The sequence below is a fragment of the Mustela erminea genome, chromosome 8 (genome assembly GCF_009829155.1).
Source record: "Mustela erminea isolate mMusErm1 chromosome 8, mMusErm1.Pri, whole genome shotgun sequence".
Classification (NCBI taxonomy): Eukaryota; Metazoa; Chordata; class Mammalia; order Carnivora; family Mustelidae; genus Mustela; species Mustela erminea.
The window spans coordinates 83461545-83485214 of NC_045621.1; the positions used below are offsets into that span (position 1 = coordinate 83461545).

The window sequence follows — 23670 nt, forward strand, 5'->3', positions numbered from 1 at the left end:
TAACTAATTAGCTTAAAATATTTATTATATGATTCTTCAAGAATAAGTTTGTCAGTCCTTAATCTGAGTAGTGCAATGTGTGTGCGTGAGACAGAGAGAGAAAGAGAGATTATGTGGAAATTGGGAAGAAAATAAGGAAGTTGTCTTTATTTTCAGTTAGTGTATTCAGGTACAAGAAAAATCCTGCTTAATCTACAAAACTAATAAGACACCTAAGGTCACAGGTTAAAGGTTTAGTTTTACAAAACAGTTTCTCTTCAATATATTAGCTATAAGTACTTGAATATATAGAATTTAAGAATTGATAATATTTGTATTAGCATTGAAACACAAAAGACTTAGGGAAACAGTATTTAACTCAAATTTGAAAGCTTGAAATAAGTATTTTTTTGGCAAAATGTGATTATTAAATACAAAAGTACAGGCTGGCCTATTTAAAAGGCCTGTAGGAAAAAATAATCAGACAATGCTAACAGAAATTAAATAAAATCTAGTAGATGAAACAGTATACCATATTCATAGATTTGAAGGCTTAGGAATTTGGAAAGTTGCCTTCCTGATTTCAGTACTTATAAAATTATACCAATGGGGTGATTGTGGCAGGCGTGTAAAAATCAATGAAATAGAATAGATTGCCAGAAACTGTCCTCTTCCTACAGGAAGAGTTGCATCCTGCCTGGAGTCCAACTTATAAGGAAAAACTCAGCAGATACTACATTTTCTGTGCAATATCATAAATATCTGTCTAGTGAGAGCAAATGTGTATTAATGTATAACATATACATTAAACATAACACTATGCTAAGAATTTGGAGTACCCCCCCTTCACTTAATATATTAGAATTTTCTGTAATTCCAACTAGACATTGAGTTTGTAATTTGATTATATGCTGCTGATGGGCATCAGTATTTCATATGGAAGCATATATGGTAAATATCTAAGATTTATACAACCAGCCATTCAGATAATTATACATTCTTGCAAAAAGTATATTGTTACTATGTTTATGATTTAAATATAGAGCATATATTAAATGCTCTGTGATTTCCATTTGTGCATGACTTGGGAGATCATTAAAATTACTTTTTAAATATGAATCTAATACAAATATGGAATTCATATTAATGGATATAGAAAAAGAAATATATAGAAATATCCCTGATTGAATATATTTACTCCAAGCTGCAAGATCAATTTACTTAACATATTGCCAAATGTGATTTAAATAGATTATCTTGAAAGCAGCCAGAGAACAATATATGCAGAGGAAAAGCAGTATGAATGGTAGTTGACAACTCTTCAGAAACAATGGAGATCAGAAGACAAACTAAAATTTTAAAGTATGGAAAGAAAATGTCAGCCCAGAATTCTATATTTAGTGAAAATGTTTTGCCAAAAAAACTCATCATTTCAAGCTTTCACATTTGAATTTGTTTCTTGTACTTGTGTTAATAAGAAATATGAGGACATTCTTAGCTATAGTGAGAATAAGTCCTGATTTTCCAGACTGGACAGGAGCTTAAAATACATACAGTCTGTAGGCTGGATCTAAACAGGACCCTCCTGACACAGAGTTTAATTGTAAAATCAAGCATAATGTATATAATTAACTCTAGGCAAAAAAAAATGCAGTTTAGAAATAAGATGCTTCTTGTTAAAAACAGTATTTGTGAAACTGATATTAGACTCTCAGTACCTGAACATTTAGCATCTGATACCCTTATCCAACTGTATCTGTTCTGAACCTGGCTCACAAAGCTGTCCTCTGATAATCAAGTGATTTTCCATCTACATCTGCCAAGAAGAAAAATGTAACAGCTATGCTCACACAAGTCTTAACTTCCCATTTAGCAGTATCATTTTTTGTTGTTGTTAAATTAATAAACTGGCATTCCACTTGATGTATCAGTTTCTTATGAGCTTAGTTAACATGAGTTAGCCTCCTTGAACATTATCATAATGGTTCCCTGAATGATCAATTTTAAGACTTCTCTGAAATCTCATTTTTCTATCCATAGCAATCTGTAGAAGATGAATAAAACCCTTCATCCCTTAATTAAAAAAAAAAACTTTTTATTTGATACAACTTGAAACTTAAAGGAGAATTGAGAGAAGAATCCAAGGAATTCCTATTATAGTCCTTATCCAGATTTAAGAATCCTTTACATTTTTCCTTATTTTCTCTGTATACACACATATATCTGTGTATATATACATACATATACATGCAGGGATATTTTTCTAATGATGTATTAGGGACATAATTTTCCCTTTCCCCTAGATATTTCAGTATTTCTTAGGAAAATGGGTATTCTGTCATGTAACAACATATCATAAAAATCAGAAAAATTAACATTATAATTTGATACAGTGTTGTGACATAACCCATAGTCCATGTTCTAATTGTTAATTGTTCCCCAAATGTCCTTTATAGACCATTCTCCCATCCCCTAGTTCAATGTCCAAACCATTATTATTATTTTTTTAAATTTTGTTGTATTTAATATTTCCTTATCCAGTCTTTATCTTTTTTAGTTTAACATTTTTGCTGCAGACATTTTGTAACACATCCTTTAGAGTTCCTTTGATGTTTCTTTTTGATTAGATTTGGGATACACATTTTTGGTGAAATACCCCAAATGATGTGTCCTTCTTAATGAGTCATATCAAGAGGCATCATGATATTATTTTGGCTCAATTGTGGTTATGTTAACTTTGATCTCCAATTAAGCTGGAGTTGAGAGGTTTCTCTTTTATAAAGTTATTGTTCTTTCCTTTGTAATTACCCTTTCACTACCACCCCAGTGGCAGTGTACTGTCTTTCAGTATCACAGATTAGTTTTGTAGGTTTTTGATCTTTATATATCTGGAATCCCATGGTATGTACTCTCCTTGTATATATTCTTTCAGTTGACATTATATTTGTGAGATTGATCCATATTGCTATGCAGTTGTTATATGTTTATTCTTATGACTATATTGTATTTCATTACATGACTATATCACCCTTTATGAGCAATTGAGCAGTTTTCCAGTTTGTAGTATGAAAATGTGCTTTGTAAACATTATTGTAAATGCCATTTACAGAATCTGTTGGGTATATACAAAGGAAGAGTAGAATCGTTGAGTTGCATGTATCCAGTTATTCAGAGTTGGCAGACATTTCCAAAGAGTTTCCAAAGGGTTTGGTTGTACCAACTTTTGTTCTGTCTACAAATGAATGAAGGTTCTGGTAGATCTGAAATAATACATTTTTTAAAAATTTTTCCTTTCCAATTATGTTTTTTTTCTTTCCTTATTGTACTTGCTATTACCTCCAAGAAATGTTGAGTAGCTTTTTTGTCATGAATGAGAGTTGAATTTTATCAAATGAATTTCCTTCATCTATTTGAGATTTTCATGTGATTTTCACTTTATTTTCTATGTGTTAAATCACATGGACTGATTTTTTAATGATAAGCCAACCTAGAATTACTAGATTGAAACTATTTGGAAATAAGTCATCATTTTTATATACATCTGGATTATGTTTGGTAATATTTTATTAAGGATTATTGCGTCTATGTCCAAGAGAGGAGTTGGTCTCTAACTTCTCTTTGTTATAATGTTCTTGTTCTCTTTTGGTATCAAACTTATGCTGGCCTTATAAAAAGAGACAAGTTCTCTTTTTATTTTGAGAAGAGTTTAAGTAAAAATAGGGTTATTTCTTTAGATTTGAAAGAATTCTTTGTTGAAGTTTTTAGGGTAGGGTTTTTTTTTTTTTAAAGATTTTATTTATTTATTTGACAGAGAGAGATCACAGGTAGGCAGAGAAGCAGGCAGAGAGAGAGAGAGAGGAGGAAGCAGGCTCCCCGCTGAGCAGAGAGCCCGATATGGGACTCGATCCCAGGACCCTGAGATCATGACCCGAGCCGAAGGCAGCGGCTTAACCCACTGAGCCACCCAGGCGCCCTAGGGTAGGGGTTTTATTTGTGAAAAGTTTTTAAGTAATTGGCTCAATTTCTTCATTAGACATAAGAATATTGAGACTTTTAATGTCTCTGTCAATTTTAGTAAATTGTGTTTGTTAGGGACTTTTTATAGCTCATTGAAATTGTTAACTTTTTTGACATAAATTTTCTTAATAATATCTTCTTTTTAAAAAACATGTTGGTAGGATATCTGTTGATGTCCTCATTTTCATTCCTGATATTACCAATTTCTGTTGTCAACTTTTTTTCCTTTTTTATTCATGCTACTTCATTATCAATTTTATTAGTCTTTTCAGACAACCTGTCTTTGGTTTTGTTGATTATCTCTATAGTGGATTTATTTTCCCTTGAAGAATATCTGATTTTGCATTCTTTCTTTCCTTCTTTATGCTTAATGGGCTCATACTTTTCTGGACTTTACTCAATTATATTCTTCTGTCGTACTTCTTTAAGACTATGGTTTCCTTTGTTTAGCTCTATTCCTAAGCTTTGATAGGTCATATGCAATGCTTAGTATTCATATATCTTAAAATATTTTGACCATCAGTGTGATTTATTCTTAGACAAATAGTAGTTTAAAATATATATATTTTTTGATTTCTAGCTTTAATTCCTTTGTGAAGATGGAAATGTTCAGTATCTGAGATACCCTGTATAGTTGTTAGTCATTTGTGGCTACTTAACACTAGATACATGGCTAGTACAATTGAGGAACTGAATTTTATTTATCTTATTTATTTATCTTTAAGGAACTGGATTTTAAATTTTAGAATACATCTTATTTTTAAAAAAAAAATTTAAAGATTTTATTTATTTATTTGACAGACAAAGATCACAAATAGGCAGAGAGGCAGGCAGAGAGAGAGGAGGAAGCAGGCTCCCTGCTGAGCAGAGAGCCTGATGCGGGGCTCGATCCCAGGACCCTGGGATTGTGACCTGAGCTGAAGGCAGAGGCTTTAAACCACTGAGCCACCAGGCGCCCCTAGAATACATTTTAGAATAAAATTTATTTAATGTAAATAGTCACATATTGCTAGTGTCATCTCTAATAGCATAGTCAGGATCACCAACAATTTTCTACATTGACATACTGAAGAGTATAATACTAGATGAAGACTTAACTAATAAGTTACCGTATTTTGAAATCTCTTGATCTGGGGTAGAATACACAGTGTCCTCTGGAACCTAGATGTGTGTTTTAGATTTGGAGTCCAAAGGGGAACTGATTGATCCTTGGTTAGCACTAATGATTCTTCTGACTATGAAGTTAATGATCTTGAGATCACTGATGATATGCTAAAATAATATTCATTGTGTTAGACAGATCTGATTATGTAATTTAGAAGAGAATTGGAAGAACGTGAAGAAAGTCTGGTATGGCTCAAGAACGGCCAGTGACAAATATTTTAAAACCTATTCTTCATTTGTGTGAGTCATTCCTTTCTGCCTTTCTAATTCAGCATTTATAAGAGGAATCTTCTTTCACTCTACTCCATGGTGGTATATTCCCATAATAACATCCTAGAAAAAAGATGGGAGAGTAAAAATACAAGATATGGTCAAAGTGGAGTGAAACTTGAATTCAGTAAATAATGGGATTTCTAATTAGAAACTATGACATCTGAAAAACTAAAAATCCAATTAGAATTCAGTTATCTATTGAGGAAAACATGATTACAACCCTTATACCTTATAATTACCATCATACTTTTCCTTATTATTTTTGTTAAATATTTCATTGACTTACCTCACAAGCTCCTGTAATTTTGAGTAAATCAATGATATGTACTGATGTAGACCTTAGATAGCTAATATATTTATCTTTCACTGAATCAAAGGTGAATATAATTATTTTCAGGAAAACTCATGAAATTACCACCTGCTTGAAAAGAAACTCCAGCAAATCCTGAGTTTCAGGGACTAGAATCATATCCTGTAGTTATAAACAGGAGAAAAATAATCCTCTGGGGCCCTATGAACAATACTTTCCAAAAATAAAGCTCTTGTCTTTTAGTAACACATCAAAGTTGTACCATGGAGTTGGTAACAGTGCAGAGAAAAGAAAGAAACAGTTTTAAGAATACTTTAGAGCTTGGGGACATTTCAGGATGAAAGTTCTTTAGGATTTTGCTACATTGGTAGAATACCAACATTATAGTTCCTTTATGAAATGTCACCATCAGAGAGATTAATTTTAGAAATATGGGATCACAGAAATGTTTCCATTGATGTAGGTTACTTTGTTGAACTCCAAAAATGTGTCAAGAGTAACAAATCTATCTGACATGTCCAGTCAAGGATCTGTTTTAAGCAGAAACCATGGCTTGCAGGACACTGTCTAATTTTAATTTTCTTTTTCAACCACAAAAAGGAGTCTTTGTTTGCAGTTAGGATGAACACCTGTGGAATCCTTAAACATTTACAGACTTGTCTTTAAAAGCTCTATAGTACAGTTAAGATTTAATCTATCAAAGTGGTATAAATAATGTAGACATAGCCTTAGGTGCCAGTTCTTCCCACAGCACACAGAAAAACATAACAGCAGTAAGAACTTCTTCGGTGATTTTCATATAGCTCAAATATAACACTGCCAAAAAGGCAGAGGGGAGCAGTGTAATCTGGAGATATAGCCTTCTTGATGCTAGTAATAATGTGCTAAAGTTTAGAAACGGGAAATATCAGGGTTCTGGCAAAGCTAAAATTATTCAGAAGAAATAATATTCAGATGGTTTCTTGCTCAAAAGCTTGGATCTCATTCTGAAGTTCTTGTAATTGAAAGGAAAGTGACTATAAGAATGGCCAAGCAGTTCTGGGCCTAAGCATTGACCTTCCATATCCCTTTAATCAAATCTAATGGTATTTCCATGTTTATCCATGACATTAAAACATCTCTGCTGGACTTGAATGTGGAAGTTAAATCTAAATTTCAAACTGAGCATATATTAGACATAAAGTAAGATGTGCAAAACAGTGTATTGCCTAATAAAAGGGATAACAAGAAGTGTAAGATGTGGTTCTAATTCCAGAGATGATTAAAATCTAGTAACAAAGATGAGAAAATATTTGAGAGGTAACTAAGATTCTTAGCATATATAGTTGAAAGGGGAAATTTGGGGAAGGTGTTTTCTGGAAAATCTTCTTGGTAGAAGAGAAAATGAGATTTAATAATGGCAAAGCTCCACACAGGTAGATGTGATGAGGGCAGGATGTTATTGACAGGAGTATTAATGTAGATCTGGAGAAATGGAGAGACAGGAAGTAACTGATTTTAGCTGGAGAGATAGGTTTATTAGAGGAATAGAGAAGTAAGTTTGGAGATACCCTCCTCCCCCCAAAAAATGAAGGGACTGGAGTTCCAAAGTGTAGTAATTTAAGAAAACAGGACTTTGGAAAGCTTACCTAATGGATGGAAACCAGCATAATGTAGGTGTTCAGTAAATATTTGATGAGTTAATGAAATGGGAGATTATCACTGAACATTCTTATAGAAAGGCAGATACATTAGGAATGAACTCCTCACTCCCTACGAATAGAATTAGAGTCATTAGATGATGTACTGAAAATGCAACTGCTCTTTCTGGAGCTACACATTAAGATTGGTACTAAGCTCACAATCTAACTTTCTTTTCACAACATAAAAGAACTCTAAACTTTGTGCTCCCCCTTTCAGTTAGTGCCTCCCAAACTCTGTTATCACATGATCTTTCTTTCTGAAAGGCTACTTTTTATCCTTCCTTTTCTTTTTTTCTAGAGGACATATTTCTCTGTTCCAAATCACCTTCTGGGTAATCAAGCCCGATCCCTTTCAGGTAGTGTTAAGTACTTCCCCTTCTGTACAGAAGTGTGCACTACTCTTGTTATACTGTACATTGCAAGTACAAGCCCTTGCACGTTTATATCCCATGCTTAAATCTGCCCCGTCAAACAATCTTTAGTGTACTATATGATCACTGAATATCTACTGAGTTAAATACATACTTTCCAGTGTCACAATGTTGATAGCAGAGTGAAAAATTTATAAAACAAGTTATTCCTGGAAATGAAGAAAAAAAAAAGGGGTGAAGGATTGCTGTCCTCTTTGATGAGGCTTCCTTAGTATCTGAAGGGAAGAAACAAGGAGGTGGTAATTCTAAGTTTCCTTGTGAATTCTAGGCTCAGCTTTTTACTAATATACTTTCTTTTTAGTTTTAGACATTTCATATATCTGTGTGTACATAAATATGCATATATACATACACATATGTTCATATATATGTATATTATATATAATCTTAATGATCTCTCTTTCTCTGCACACAAACATGTGCACTCATGCATTCTTAGTTGACAAGAGGATCTGCAAAAATGCCATGCTTCTGCCAGCGTGGCTTTCCAAACAGGTTTCATAGAAATAAATGAAATAATCAAAACAGATCTTGCTTACTTTTCCTTCAGCCATACATGTACTTGGTTACTTGTTGAGTTATTTATTTTGCTAGGAATTTCTGAATTTAGTAATTAGAGATGAGTAATGAGTAGATAGCCTATGGAACAAATCAAATAAATAAAGAGGTAGGAATTCAAAAGAAGTTTCTGAAATGTTCCTACTTTAAGCTTCTTATATCTTTTGGGGATTTTGCCTTTTTTAAAAATTTCATTCCAGAAACCCACAGGTGGACTTCAGAGAGTTTGTGAGCTCCTTTAAATCAATATGCTACATTTTGTAATATGTTTATTTTTCTTGGGAAATTTTCTTTTTCCCCCTTGTTTTCTTTTTTGTAAAATCAGACTTCCACAATTAGCTCTGACTATAAAAGAATTCTATTCTGTCTACTTTAATGTGTAAGACAATAGGTTATCTATTCAGTAATAGTAATTAGATTAATAACCAAATAATCTCAAACTGATTATATCTTTTAATCTTCTTAACTCTAAGAAGTAGTTTTTTTTTTTTTTTAGACCTTCAGTTTGCTGATGATTAAATTGAAATTCAGATCCCAAACATCCTGCATAAGCTAAACTTGTTATTCCATGGTAGGCAGTGGAGCCATGCCTCTCATCTCTCCAAATCTGCAATTCATTTCAATAGACTTGTTCCTTGCCCCATCAACCATATGTTCTCCAGGAATCTCTCTCCTTCCATCTGTTTTCCTCTGTGTACAAGCACGATTAGTCCTCGAACAGCTTGTCCAACTGTGCTCGATCTCACTTCCCACCCTGGTTTCAGGTCTTCTGAACAAGGAAGGTTTGAGGGCAGAGAAAACTGACACAGCAGAATTGGTATTTTTGAGTTGGCCATCAGGAAATCAGTCTGGTCATACGTCACTGCAGGGGTAAGAGTGCTGGTAAAGGGAAATAGAAACGTAATCAGCAGAAAGAGCTTTGTACCAGAAATTTGGAGGCAGATAAGGAAAGGAGTGAACTTGGAATAAAGCAGAGAGGAGACAGGCAAAGGCGGCGGGGGGCAGTTGGTATCAAGGACCTCAGTTCAAGCAGGAAAGGCTTTGTATCTCATTCCTAGAGCTGCCAGACCTTCATAATGTTGGAGATCCTGATCCCAGGAGCCCTCAGTGACTCTGCCACAGTCTCTGACTATAGTCTTAAATAATCCTCTTTGGACAAAGGGAAACACTTTCAAGGAAGTTGAGGCCATATCCATGTACGTACCCAACTCTCATAGGGAAATTTAAAGCATCTTAACTCATCAGTGATGCCTTTATACTGAGTGAATTCTGAGACAGCTGGAACTTTGTGAGGCTAAACCATCTTTATTATTTTCTTATTCAAACCCGAGGTCCTGTATTACAGTGGGAGCATGAGTGTTTCTTCCTTCTTCCTCATCCTCTCCCTGGAGGCTTCCACCTGCCAAAACTAAGAGAAGATTTTGCAGTGGTCCTTAAACCTAAAGAGGAAACAATGCTGGATTATGGTTTCTGAGGAGTCTCAGCTCTATCTCATTTATTCTTTTTGTTTAAATTGAGGAATTGAGGTGCAGAAATGTCATACACCTAAAGGAGGTAGAAGCCTGGAGCCCTCAGATTTCTGACTCAGAACCATTCCTTTTATCCTGTGAAATGTTCAGTACACATTTTCTCAATAATACTACTCACTGACCAGAAAATAAGTTGGTTGCTACTGCTTATTTTTCTTGGTATTAAGTTTAATAACTATTCCATTAGTACAATAACTTATTGCCATATAAATCCATGGTTATTTGTATCAGCGCATGCACTGAACTAATCATGCCAATGTTTAGTCCTATTATGGGCCATTTAGCTCTCCTACTACATTTGATGCAAACCAGACATTGTGATTGGCCAAACTCTAGGACACAAACAGTTTCACAAAATGCACATGTTTTCCACCACTAAAGGAACAATATGCTTTGCAAATAAATGCTATTAACATTTAAGAGGCCATCCAAAACAATATAATAAAGGTGAGCAGGATATATCAACATTCCCGGCCTGCTTAGCCCTAGGACTTTGGGCAGTGGAGATGAAGAAAGGGTAGTGCTGAGAAAGGGAATGGGGTCCAGAGTTAAGTGATACTTGAATTGACGTTTTAGGTCACTGAGAGCAGATTGTAAACAAATTCTCAAAGCTATTGAAGTTTTTCTTTGAACTTTCCCCTTATGGATAGCTTATTTTAATTAGTAATAAAACTTCTTCCCTGTCTGATGAAATCCTGGAGCCCTGATCCCAAAATGTCTTTGGCTGACCCAAACTTCACTTTTTGTGGCATGTAACATGGAGAATGAAAGAGCTAAAGTTTTGCAATCCTCTCTTTCCTCTGTTGAGATGGTTAGCACTATTCAGTGACTGGCCACTCAGCCTCCGTCCTGTTGTAAACAAGTAAACTCTGAGCCACCGAAGTTTTGGTTTTGTAAGTTACCAGATCTAAAACAGAAGCTAGCCTGTCCTAACTGGTATATTTCCCACTGTTCTCCCTAATGATAAAAAGTCTGTGGACTTCTGCACTGGAAATAGGAAGTTGAAAGAGTTATTTATATATTACCAATTTGGAATTTAAGCAGAACGGACACTGGTGTTCTAAGGCTAAGTTAGTTGAAGGGAAGAGTGCACTTCCCATTAAGAGCAAGCAAACCTGGTAAGATGAGAAAGGGAGTGGTTTTTCCATTTAAACGAGACTGTGAGACCCAAGTGTTTTAGAGGAGGACATTAAGTGACACTTTCTGGAATGGCATATCATCCCAGTCATTGCTAGAACAATTTTTTTTAACCTTTCTGTTTCTCCCATCTGTTAAAAAAAAAAAGAAATATTTATTACTGATATTTTTCTACTATTGTTACTAAGAAGATTAAATTAGTTACTGCATATAAAATACCTTGCATAATGCTTGGGTTTTAGTAATAAGTTACTAAATGGAATCAATTTTATTCCAACATTTTTTTTCCATTCCATCTCAATTCCTGTCTGAGTATGGCCATGCTTTCTTCATTAGTGTAAGAATAATTATTTTCATTTATATGAACAGCTTACCATTTATGCCTAATGATGTGTAGCACAATAGCTGTTATACATATCATTAAATGTGTGTCTGATTAACCTTCTTGTAATTTTAATTGCAACACAAAATACCTCTTGTGCATACTCAGCCATCAGAGACTGGGCTCATGAAACATGGTTGACTGCTTTCAACCTGAAAGAATTATAGAGAACGTTGATCACACCAGCATAAGTCATACACCTGAAAACAGCAGAGCACAAAGAAAAGAACAGAGGGTTAGGAGTCATGAAACCTTTAGGTCCATCACTGTAATTTATTCAGTCTTCAGACAGCTTTTCTCTGTGAAACATGGCTAATGATACCTATCATGTAGGATTTGTGAAGAACAGAGATGCTGTACATACAATGTTCAACAAGGATCTTGGAACACAGTAAAAAGTTTATTAACTGTTACTATTTTTATAACTTTGGACTTTAATGAAATGGGACTTCTAGAAGCCCATTGTAGTTAGCTACCTCTGCTTTGCAGGTATGTTATCACATCCTCTGCTCTCATTCTCTGCAAATGCAGAATATGAGACACCAGCATGATTTGTCCAAGGTCATGTACCTTGTAAGGGAAGGAGAGAAGCTGAGCCAGCTGGGTGCCCCACCTCTTCCTTTACTTCCCTCTTTCACTCAGCCTGTGCCCACTGCTGGCAAAACAACCTGAGGCATACATTCTTCTGACATTTAGTCAGTGGCATCCTGTGCCTTCCCGAAGAGAGGAAGCACATTTGAGTCAGGAGGAAATACAACTGCCAAGTAGGAAAGATATCAAAGAACAGAGGACAGCTGACCTGTTCTGGGCTGCAAATATGGCAAAAAAGCCACATCAAAATGGTTCCTTGGACCCAAGAAACTTGAGAACATTAAAAATCTGTAAGTATGAGTCACACGCCCCTGTGGGAAGGAAACTAGAGCTATCTCCTATTAACCGGAACATGTCTTCATGGGGTCTGTGCCCCAAGTTTCCCCAGCCATGTCTTCTTTGGTTACCATCTCTGAATACTTTCTTCCTTGTTTAGAGTCTTGACCATGGCCCAGGTTAAGTATAGACTGAGTAATCTGAGCTGTCTTGGGTGAAAGCTGCACATTATCACAGTAGAGTAGCTGCTCTTCAGAGGACCCCATCTGCTGTATGTAGTGTAATACTTCCTCAGAAGATTTGTGTGAACCTTGACTCAGAGCTCCATGGGAGATGAATAGACAAGTCACACTTGACTACTCTATCTCTTTCTTGCCTGTTTTCATCTTGGCTAGGTCTTCCCTCTGAGGTCCCGGGAACAGTATATTACAGTTATTTGAGTTTTGACATAGTACTTCGAAAAGGAGAGGAATTACTTTACTTTTTAGGTGTTCCTACAAAGAAAGTTATTGCAAGGATGAAATAAGAGAATGTGGGTTAATTAGATATATATTAGTGTGTGTTTAGAAAATATACTGGATATATATTAAATATGTCTAGAAAATGATAGTTTCCCTTTTTCTCTTACAAAATAAAACCTAAATCTAGAGAAATAGAGTTATAATAAGTATATTCCTGATTACTTAAAAAACTGCAAGGATTAAAGATAGGAAAGGGTGTGAATTCCCCCATCATAATAAATATTTCATTTTCTACATTTACAATGTAAAATTTTTAAGAAAAACAAACAAGAAAAATTCAAAAGAAGTCCCTATGGATAAGCAGTGTACCATTAGTGTGTATTGTATGAATAGGTATATCATTCATTTTAAAATTAATTTAAATTACCTTTCAGACATCAGAAAACTTTCAATAAAGGAAGAAAAAGTAGTAGAAGTTTGACATGGCTCTTTGTTAATGAATTGAGTACGAATGAAGTTATTTGAGGGTAAATATTTTTCTGGCTATGATAAAATCTAGGTATGATTTCTGGTTATGAGCTTGTGGTTTAGAAGATTAAAGATGTTATAGCTGGAGGAGTTATTTTTCATCATGTTCTTAGGGAAGGTCCTGGTAAAAGACTATCCCATGATTAAAACTAAAGATCCCATGATGCCCAATGATTAAAAAAATCCCAAACAGATGTATTTTGTAATAACTAAACACTTTGTCTCTTAATGTCTTTCTTCATTGCAATTATTGAACAGTAGGGAAGGAATTAACTTCTTTTTCTATATTAAGTGAAGTGTCAAAGAGGGAGAAAGTATGCTTCTGTTTAGGTTCTACAAGCTTGAAGTTCTGAAATGTCATTTTCCTAGAAGCCATATCACTCATATTACTGGGCTTAATGTGAAATATTGTATATAATTTATTTATATTAACAAGCCCATCTATCACACCACTGATGCCTCAACTAGTTTGAGAGGAATACTATGGAAATGTTGGTGTGTGCCAGGATTGCTTGTATGTGGTACTTGGTTACTCCAGGTCTGTCTGACACATAAACTGCATGGGCCATTTCTTGAACATGATTTTCACTCGTGCTCCCATGTGCTGGTCAGGCTGGCTGGATGCATTGAGGAGAAATCTGTAACTGTTACACGCTTATCTAGGTAACAGAATTGAGGCAGTTGTACATGAGTAACAGTGAATGTCGTCTACCTTGCAAGCTGCTGAGGACGATGAGATGGTCAGAGTGCCAACAAAATATTATATAGTGTAGAAAGGACTACTTTTGATTCTCTAGGTAACTTTAGAGGAATATGAGAAAAATCTCCAAAGTCCTTCTAATTGCTGTCATTGCCATGGGTGTAGCTAAACTATTTAGTGTTAAGGGTCCTGCAAAAATTAAAAAAAAAAAATGATGATGGTGGAGATAATGGCTGATATATATGTATATATATTAGTTATAGTATATTATTAGTTATATATCTATATATAAAGTAACATATATGAATATATATGAATAAATATAGTGCATCAGTACCTGAATAAATATAGTGCATCTAGGTACAATTATTATTATTTTTTTTGTTTCCTTAAATTAAAACTTTTATGAACTCCTTCCCTTCCCCTATAACCCAGATTTCAGAAAGTATAGAATCATGCTCTTGTCTCATCTATCCTCATTTTACAGATGAGGAGACAGTTTCAGAAAAATGAAGTAGTTTGCCAAAGCCTACATTTTAATCAATATAATATATAGTGTGAGAGGAGTAACTACTGAATTAGGTTAGCAAAACATTATTACATACGAGAAAGCCCTTGGGAACAGTGACAGGACAGCTTTTCTTTCCCCAGGTCATTATTTTTTTTTTTTTAATTTTTTATTTTTTATAAACATATATTTTTATCCCCAGGGTTACAGGTCTGTGAATCACCAGGTTTACACACTTCACAGCACTCACCAAAGCACATACCCTCCCCAGTGTCCATAACCCCACCCCCCTTCTCCCAACCCCCTCCCCCCAGCAACCCTCATTTTGTTTTGTGAGATTAAGAGTCACTTATGGTTTGTCTCCCTCCCAATCCCATCTTGTTTCATTGATTCTTCTCCTACCCAGGTCATTATTCACTTTAAAAAGCAATAAATGTTCCTACCCCTCTTCATGTTTTTAAGGGCAAAGGAAGAGGTCTTCACTTCAAAAATAAATTATTTAACCTGTACTGTGAGGCCCTGAACTTATGCTAAGAATATAGCTGTGAACAGGACAAGCATGATCCCTGCACTCAGAAATGTAGCTGTGAAAAGATAAACGATTCTGGGATGAGGACATCAGAACCTTTAGGAAGGGTGCCTATCAGAACATTAGAATGAAAATTATAAATATTTGAATTTATAATTGATCCAGGTTTTAACTATTTGAAGTAGATAAAATATATAGGGAAAGAGAAAATTTTAGGTTGCATTGTGAGGAAATTCTCTCCAAACTCACTACTGTCAGGTTTGCAGCTTAGTTCATGTTCAGATTATGATTTGATTGTTAACACTTAGGCCTTGTTTTTTATTCAATAGAATGACCTTAAGTTCAAGTGTTAACCCTTCAAATACCTTCAAAGAGCAATTTAAGCTAATTTTAAATCAGAACCACTTTTCTTTCTGGATGAATCAAATAAAAAATAGTGTGCTCGGGGCACCTGGGTGGCTTAGTCATTAAGCACCTGTCTTCGGCTCAGGGCATGATCCCAGGTTCTGGGATGGAGCCCCACATCGGGCTTCCTGCTCAGCGGGAAGCCTGCTTCTTCCTCTCCCTCTCCCCTTGCTTTCCTCTCTTGCTGTGTCTCTCTCTATCAAATAAATAAATAAAATCTTAAAAAAAAAATAGTGTGCTCACTCCATAATAGGGTATTACGTGCTTTTTAGCAAATAAGGACAGAACAATGGATTGTCTACTATATGTCAGGCCTGTGACAGAAGAATAAGTAAAGGAGCATATATTCCAAAGTTATTGCCCCCCAAAACAAAGCAAATTAAAATCTAACATTGGATTTTGCAAATTTAAAACATATAAAATGTGGATGATAGATTCTATAATGTATATTATATCATTATTATGGTTTTCCAGAGAAACAACAGGAGATACGTATATGAGAGAAAGAGAGAAGGAGGGAAAGAAAGATACATATAGAAAGACTGACTCATTTTATGGAATTGGCTCATGCAGTTATGCAATTGTGGGGGCTGGCATATCTGAAATTTATAGGGCAGGGCAGCAGGCTGGAAATTCAGGCAAGGTTTCTATGATGCAGTCTTGAGGAATTCTCTTTCTATTTTGGGAAACGTATGTTTGCTTCTAAGTCCTTCTGCTTCTAAGGTCTTCAACGGATGGGATGAGGCCTACTCATTGAGAGTAATCTGCTTTACTTAAAATCAGTTGATTGTGTTAATCATATTTGCATTTACTTTCACTGTGACATCTAGACTTTAAGCGATTGAGCACCATAGAGTATAGCCAAGTTGACACATAAAATTAACCATTGTAGTGTATGCCCAGGGTCAAGAGCAGTATTCTTGTTCTTCTGTTTGGAGGCAGAATTTTTTTTAATAGAGTAGTCTTGAAAATTGTCAGCAATTCCCATTACTAAAGGTTATATTAGAACAGACCAGTATTTAAATTGAATAAAAGAAATAAAACGTTTTGGGGTGCCTGGGTGGCTCAGTGGTTTGGGCCGCTGCCTTCGGCTCGGGTCGTGATCTCGGGGTCCTGGGATCAAGTCCCACATTGGGCTCTCTGCTCTGTGGGGGGCCTGCTTCCCTCTCACGTTCTCTGCCTACTTGTGATCTCTCTCTGTCAAATAAATAAATAAAATCTTTTAAAAAAATTTAAAAAGAAATAAAATGTTTTAAGAATTGAAAATTGGGAAAAATGGGGATTTGGTGTTTATTATTGTATATGATTCCTAGTAATGGCTACTTTCATAACACTTCACTGCATAGACATCAATCCATGTAGAAAGACGTGGACATAAATCCCTGTGTTGATGAATTATTTTGGGAGCCTGGAATCACCTTGAATTGATCAGCCAGGTTACTTTAGAATATGATGTACAACATTAATTTTATTATATTATGACAAATAGGGAGAAAAGAACTGATTTGCAAATGGATGACCTATCATATTGACGAATAGAAACTGCCCAAATGTAGAGAAAATGCAGATTTGGAGCAATTTACAGATATCAATGTTAATAAAAAATAGTTTTGTCATGTTAAATATAACTAGGCAAAAATTTGTAAGGATTAAGAGCTTAAAATAATTAAATGAAACAGAACTTAATGATATTTTTATTAACTTCCCTTTGAACTATTTTCACTGGAAAGAAAAGGCTTTTAAAAAGCATCAGCATAATTTTTTAAAAAAAATACCATGTGATTCTTATCTTTGTATATGTTTAGGTAATATCTGCTGTCTTCTTTCAGAGTAGCCATTCCAGAGTCAGGGTTTCTATATATAGCCTCTGTCATATACATGTACTTATCGCATAGAGAAATATTGGTGATCCAAAAAAAACCCCCAAAAAAACAAAAAACAAAAAACAAAATTGGTTTCAAGATAACTGTGATTGAATTTGGGTTCCATATTTATGAGAGTTTTCCACAGAAACAAAACCAACAGCACACACTGAAACATAAAATTAACCAGATTCTTAATTGATTCAAACTATGAGTTAGAATAACTTGTGTAATGGCAATACAAACAAGAAAAGAAGAGGCTACAAAATCAATATGAAGTATTTTGGGTGTGATATGCCTAAGTTTTATTCTTCAAGAGCTAGTCAGATCTAAGTATAAATAAAATTCTAATATTAACTGCAACACAAAGGAAGATGTAAAAAGGAAAATGATGGTAGAGCAACAAGAGAAGAATGGAAGTGTCAGCTCAGGAGACAAAAGGTCATTTTATTTATTTATTTGTTTGTTTGTTTGTTTGTTTGTTTATTTTTGCTGGTAACATGGTCCTATTCATTTCCTCCCTAAAGGATGCTCTCTGCTACTTTTCTGCACCACTGAGAGCAGCTGCTGAATAGCATGCAAAGCTCAGCTTGTGACTTCTCTGGCACCCACATGATTTTCCTGAAAGCCCCGGGGGAGGTTAGTGAAGAGAAATTACCAGCACAAAACAGAGGCAGAGCTGAACTCATGATCTATAATACGGATTTGTAATCCAGTTAGCTTTGTAGGTAATCCTTCCTTACTCTCCACTGTGCCATCAAACTGGCTTCAGTGAGAGATGGAGATGTATGTATTTTTCTGCCATTGACCTGTAATCAAAAGCTGTGACAATAGAGCATACTAATTCTAGTCAGCCAAGATGGTAGTTCTTTACTCATCCTCCTTTTTCCTTCCAGAGGTTCGACATTTTATCTCCAGTCAGAGAGATGGATAACTGAGTAACTGCAGGCTTCTGTGCATTCTGGTCAATTGCCTAGTCCGTTACTGGGTGGTTGTACTACTGCCTGCACACCCCTGTGTGCAGCGTGCTCCCATTTCCTTCACCAAGGCACTTCTCTCCTCCTGTCATGTCTAGTCTCCACAACCAGTCAGGTTGAAATAGGAATAGAAAACTTATCAACTTATTCTATTCTATTCTATTTTGATTTTTTATTTATTTTGATTTATTTTTTCTATCGTTTTAAGTTGTTATTTAAATTCCAGTTAGTGGAATTATATTATAATAGTGTAGTTTTTATAGTGTAGTATTAGTTTCAGGGGTAGAATTTAGTGATTCATCACTTACATACCACCCCTAGTGCTCATCACAAGTGTCCTCCTTAAAGCCCATCACCCATCTAGCCCATCTCCCTGCCCACTTTCTTCCAACAACCCTCAAAGAAGAAAAAAATAGGGGCTCCTGGGTGGCTCAGTCATTAAGTGTCTGTCTTCAGCTCAGGTCACGAGTCCAGAGACCTGGAATTGAGTCTCACGTCAGACTCCCTGCTAGGTGGGGAGCCTGCTTCTCCCTCTCCCGCTTACCCTCTTTGTGTTCTCTCTAGCTCTCTCTGTCAAATAAATAAATAAAATCTTTAAAAAAAAAAAAAGTCTGTTTTATGGTTTGCATTTCTCTTTTTTTCTCCCATGTTCAACTGTTTCTTTTCTTAAATTCCACATATGAGTGAAATATATGTCATTTGTCTTTCTCTGACTGACTTATTTCATTAAGCATTATACTCTCTAGCTCCATCTACATCTTTGTAAATGGCAAGAATTCATTATTTTTATGGCAGTTTAATACTTCATTATATATGTGTGTGTATGTACACACACACACACACACACACACACACACACACACACCCCACATCTTCTCTATCTATTCATTAGTTGATGGACATTTGGCCTCTTTACATAATTTGGCTGTTGTTGGTAATGCTGCTGTAAACAGAGTGAATGTAACCCTCCAAATCAGTATTTTTTGTATCCCTTGAGTAAATACATAGTAATGTAATTGCTGGGCCACAGTTCTATTTTTTTTTTTATTTTTTGAGGAACTTCCAGGCTGTTACCCAGAACAGCTATACCAGTTTGCATTCCCACCAACAGTGTAAGAGGGTTTCCCTGTGTCTGCATTCTCACCAACATCTTGTTTCTTATATTCATTTTAGCCATTCTGACAGGTGTGAGGTGACACCTCATTGTAGTTTTGATTTGTATTTCCCTGATAATGAGTGATATTGAGCATGTTTTCATGTGTCTGTTAACCATCTCTTTGTCTTTTTTGGAAAAATGTCTATTCATATCTTCCACCTATTTCTTAACTGGATTATTTGTTTATTTGACTATTGAGTTTTATAAGTTCTTTATAGGTTTTGGATACTAACCTTTTATCAGATATGCCATTTGCAGATATCTTCTCCTATTGCAGAAGTTGCCTTTTCATTTTGTTGACTGTTCCTTTCACTGTGCAGAAGCTTTTTATAAGTCCCAATATTTCATTTTTGGTTTTATTTCCTTTGCCTCCAGAGTTATATCTAGTAAGGAATTGTTATGGTTGATGTCAAAGAGGTTATTGCCTCTGTTCTCCTCTAGGATTTAGATAGTTTTCTGTCTCACATTTAGGTCTTTTATCTATTTTGAATTTATTTTTGTGTATGGCGTAAGAAAGTGGTCCATTTTAATTTTTGCACATGTTACTGTCCACTTTTCCTAACCATTCATTGAAGAAACTTTTTTCCACTGGATATTCTCTCTTGCTTTGTCAAAGGTTAGTCAACCATATCATTGTAGGTCCATTTCTGGCTTTTTTTTTTTTTTTTCTGTTCCATTGATCTCTGTGTCTGTTTTTGTGTCAGTACAATACTGTCTTGATCACTACAGCTTTGTAATATAGTCTGAAGTCTGGAATTGCGATGTCTTTAGCTTTGGTTTTCTTTTACAAGATTTCTTTGGCTTGAACAGACTGATAACTAATTAAAAAATAGAGTAAGTAATCAAAAATCTCCCAACAAACAAGTATACAGGGCCAGATATCTTCCCAAAGGAATTCTACCAGATATTTAAAGAAGAGTTAGTACCTGTTATTCTCAAACTATACCAAAAAATAGAAATGGAAGGAAAACCTTCAAAGTCATTCTATGAGGCCAGCATTACCTTGATTCTACAACCAAAGACCCCACTAAAGAAGAATCTCTGGCTGATATCCCTGATGAATGTAGATGCAAACATTCCTAACAAAATACGAGGAAGTTGAATCCAACAGTATATTAAAAGAATCATTCACCACAATCAAGTGAGATTTATTTCTGGGCTTTAAGGATGGTTCAGTAATTGCAAATCAAACACGGTGATATACCATATTAATAAAAGAAAGGATAAGAACCATATGATTTACTCAATAGATGCAGAAAAATAATTTGACAAAGTACAGCATCCATTTTTGATAAAAACCCTCAACGGAGTAGAGATGGAGGAAACATACCTCAACATCATAAGGCTATTTCTTTTTATTTTTTGCCATTATAATAATAAAGTTTTATTTTTGTATCATGCATTAGAGTTTCAAATAAAATATATTATTTAATGATCATATCAATCTTGTGAGATCAGAATTAGGACCTCAGTTTTCTAAATGAAGCTAAGAAAGCTTAAGTGACTTGTTCCAGTTTTACATAGCCAATGTGTGGCAGAGTTTAGGTCACATGGCTTATTTTTTTAATTAATCTTTTTATTAACATATGTTATTTGTTTCAGGAGTACAGGTCTGTGACTCATCAGTCTTACACAATTCACAGCACTCAGCATAGCACATACCCTCCCCAGTGTCCATCACCCAGCTACCCTCTCCCTTCCATCCCCACCTCCAGCAACCCTCAGTATGTGTTCTGAGATTAAGAGTCTCTTATCTTTTGTGTCCATCCAAGATCCATCCTGTTGTATGAAAGGGGAAAAGGTTATTCCTTTTTAATACAAAAGGAAGGAATTACAAATTTCAAAGATGTCCATAGAGAGAAAGTAAGCCATTAAATGCTATCAGTTTATATACTATGCATCTTGGGAAATGAACATGGAATTAGATACCATATGAAGATCCAGTAGCATTGAAGAACTTTGCAGGTTTTTGTTTTCTCACTTGGAAAGATGATTTGGTTATTTTTGAGTAAGGGGATGGATCAAATATATGTTAGCATAATTTCTAGCTGTACTCCCTCAATACTGTCTTGCAAAGACCTTGTACATTTTAACTAACAGAGATAAACAGCAACAACAAAAAATACACAAAATAGGCCTACATTCTATACTATATAAAATTAAAAACTAGTTATTGTAACTAATGGGTTCTTTCTTAATTAATATGGCAAACCAGTCTTGTTTAATGTGTTTACATTTATTCTTCTCTTCCCTAGGCCGATTGTATTTTTAATCTCCTTTCTATCTTGCCAAATTCTATTAATGAGTATATTTAAGTACACAAAACATTAGGTTGGGAAAAATATTAACATACACACCAACTATTCACAATTATCTAGACGTGGTTTAGCTTTCTTCCCAATCCATATGTACTAAATTTGTTCTTTTATTACATCACAGATATTTTGTTCTAGGTAAGCATTAAATTTCTTTCTTATCAGACTTATGTTTCTAAAAGATTTTCATTCACAAATTGTGTGTGTGTGTGTGTATTAATGTTGCTAATTTTGAGGAAGATATTGTAGGTTGAATTCCCTAGGAAGTATATTCTGAAAGATAGGGATGCAGAAAGTTTATTAGGGAGTGTTCCTGAGATCAATACCTGTGAAAGAGAAGGGGAGGAAGGAGGAGTGAGAACTGCTATGAAGATTGTGGAGCTGGGATGGCCCTTTAGAGTTGTCCTCCTTTGGAGCAAAGGGGCCAGGGTCTTTATACTTTCATTTGGACAAGTCATTGGATGGTGGCTGACCTTCTGAAGAGTGTATGACTTGAGCCAGACAGCTATATATAGCCAAGGACAATTTCTAGAGAGGGCTAATAGCTGAGAGATACTAGCCAGGAGTAGATTAATGAGGTTGGGTTAGTCTTTGTTCTTAAAAACAAAGTATTAAAGGAGAATCTTTAAACTGTGTTTCAATAATTTATTTTTATCTGTACTTTTTCTTATTTATTATGTAAATGCAATTCTGTTTAAATACTTAGCACTCTTCCCAGTGCTTCTCTGAAGGTAGTTAGATACTTTTCATCTTTTCATTTCTGGGCTACTGTCTTTACATAATATTAGCAGGAAGCTGATTTAAATATACTGCAACATCCAAGTTATTTAAGCAACTGGGAAAAAGAAAGAATAAAAGGTATATACCCTTTTTCTTATATATATATATCACCATGTAATTTTACCCAGTTTTACACATATTTTTCTTTAAGATTTTACACATATTTCTCTTCCAACTAATCAAAACAAAATGCTAAAATAACCAAGTTAGTGTCAAGTGTTAGTTTTAAGCTATAATATTTTAGTATCTTTAAGTAATATCATAAATTAAAAATGTGGTTTTATGTAACAATATATTAATACTAGTGAGGAATTTTTATGACAGAAAATTTGTTCAGTAAGTAAGAAAAACTGAATTTTTGCATCTGTTTATAATGTAACTTTGTTAAGTTAAAATTTAATTGAGTCTAACACTCTGTTTCTTTTGGCTCATAACTTTGAAGTCAGTCAGTCACTGTGGCCACATTTTATGATCACGCATCAGTATGGTGGTCAGCCCCAGGGAGTCACATAGACTACAGTGTTAATGCCTCTTGTCTAGTACTCAACCTGTACAACTGTGTGTGTGTGTGTGTGTGTATGTATGTATATATATACATACACACACATATATATATGTGCTTCTGAGTACTTTACCTTATTTCTGCCCACTTATCATCATTTGAGGTATTTCTTTTATTTAGAAAGTCCAACTTTTGTAGTATATAACACAGAATTAAGCACTTAAAGTGTATCAGTATATCATATTCAAGGTTCAGATTCTAAAGTTGGCACATAGGGTATAAATAATGTGTGGTTTAAAACTACTCTTTAAACTGGTGCATAGGCTGTACTATTTCCTTATGTATACTAACATTTGAGAACTATGGATCCAGATGAAAGGAAGCTTCTAAATCAGATGTAGATCTTAGAATCTCTCTTCAAAACATGTATCTTATTCCTAGATAAAGAACTCTAAAATGTTTCTCTTTGCCTGCAGGATTTACTTTCTCAGTTTTAAAGTTGAGTCTCTAAACTGTTAATACATCTCAATAATAGTATTTTGTTTTCAATTTGGAAAGCACTTGGCATAGTCCTGGCACACAGTAGGTGCTCTGTAAATGTTGATGGATTTGAGTCCA

The 23670-nt window shown here is 34.8% G+C and overlaps 1 long non-coding RNA gene across 1 annotated transcript in view; it reads right to left on the bottom strand.

The window, feature by feature from the left end:
* Nucleotides 1-4946: 4946 nt before the first annotated feature.
* LOC116597888 overlaps nucleotides 4947-23670 on the bottom strand; it is a 46368-nt gene continuing 27644 nt past the window's right edge. The window contains exons 2-4 of the long non-coding RNA XR_004288830.1: nucleotides 11554-11662; nucleotides 8396-8495; nucleotides 4947-5493 (exon numbers count right to left, since the gene is read on the bottom strand). This is a non-coding gene — a long non-coding RNA (uncharacterized LOC116597888). The remainder of the gene's footprint in view (nucleotides 5494-8395; nucleotides 8496-11553; nucleotides 11663-23670) is intronic.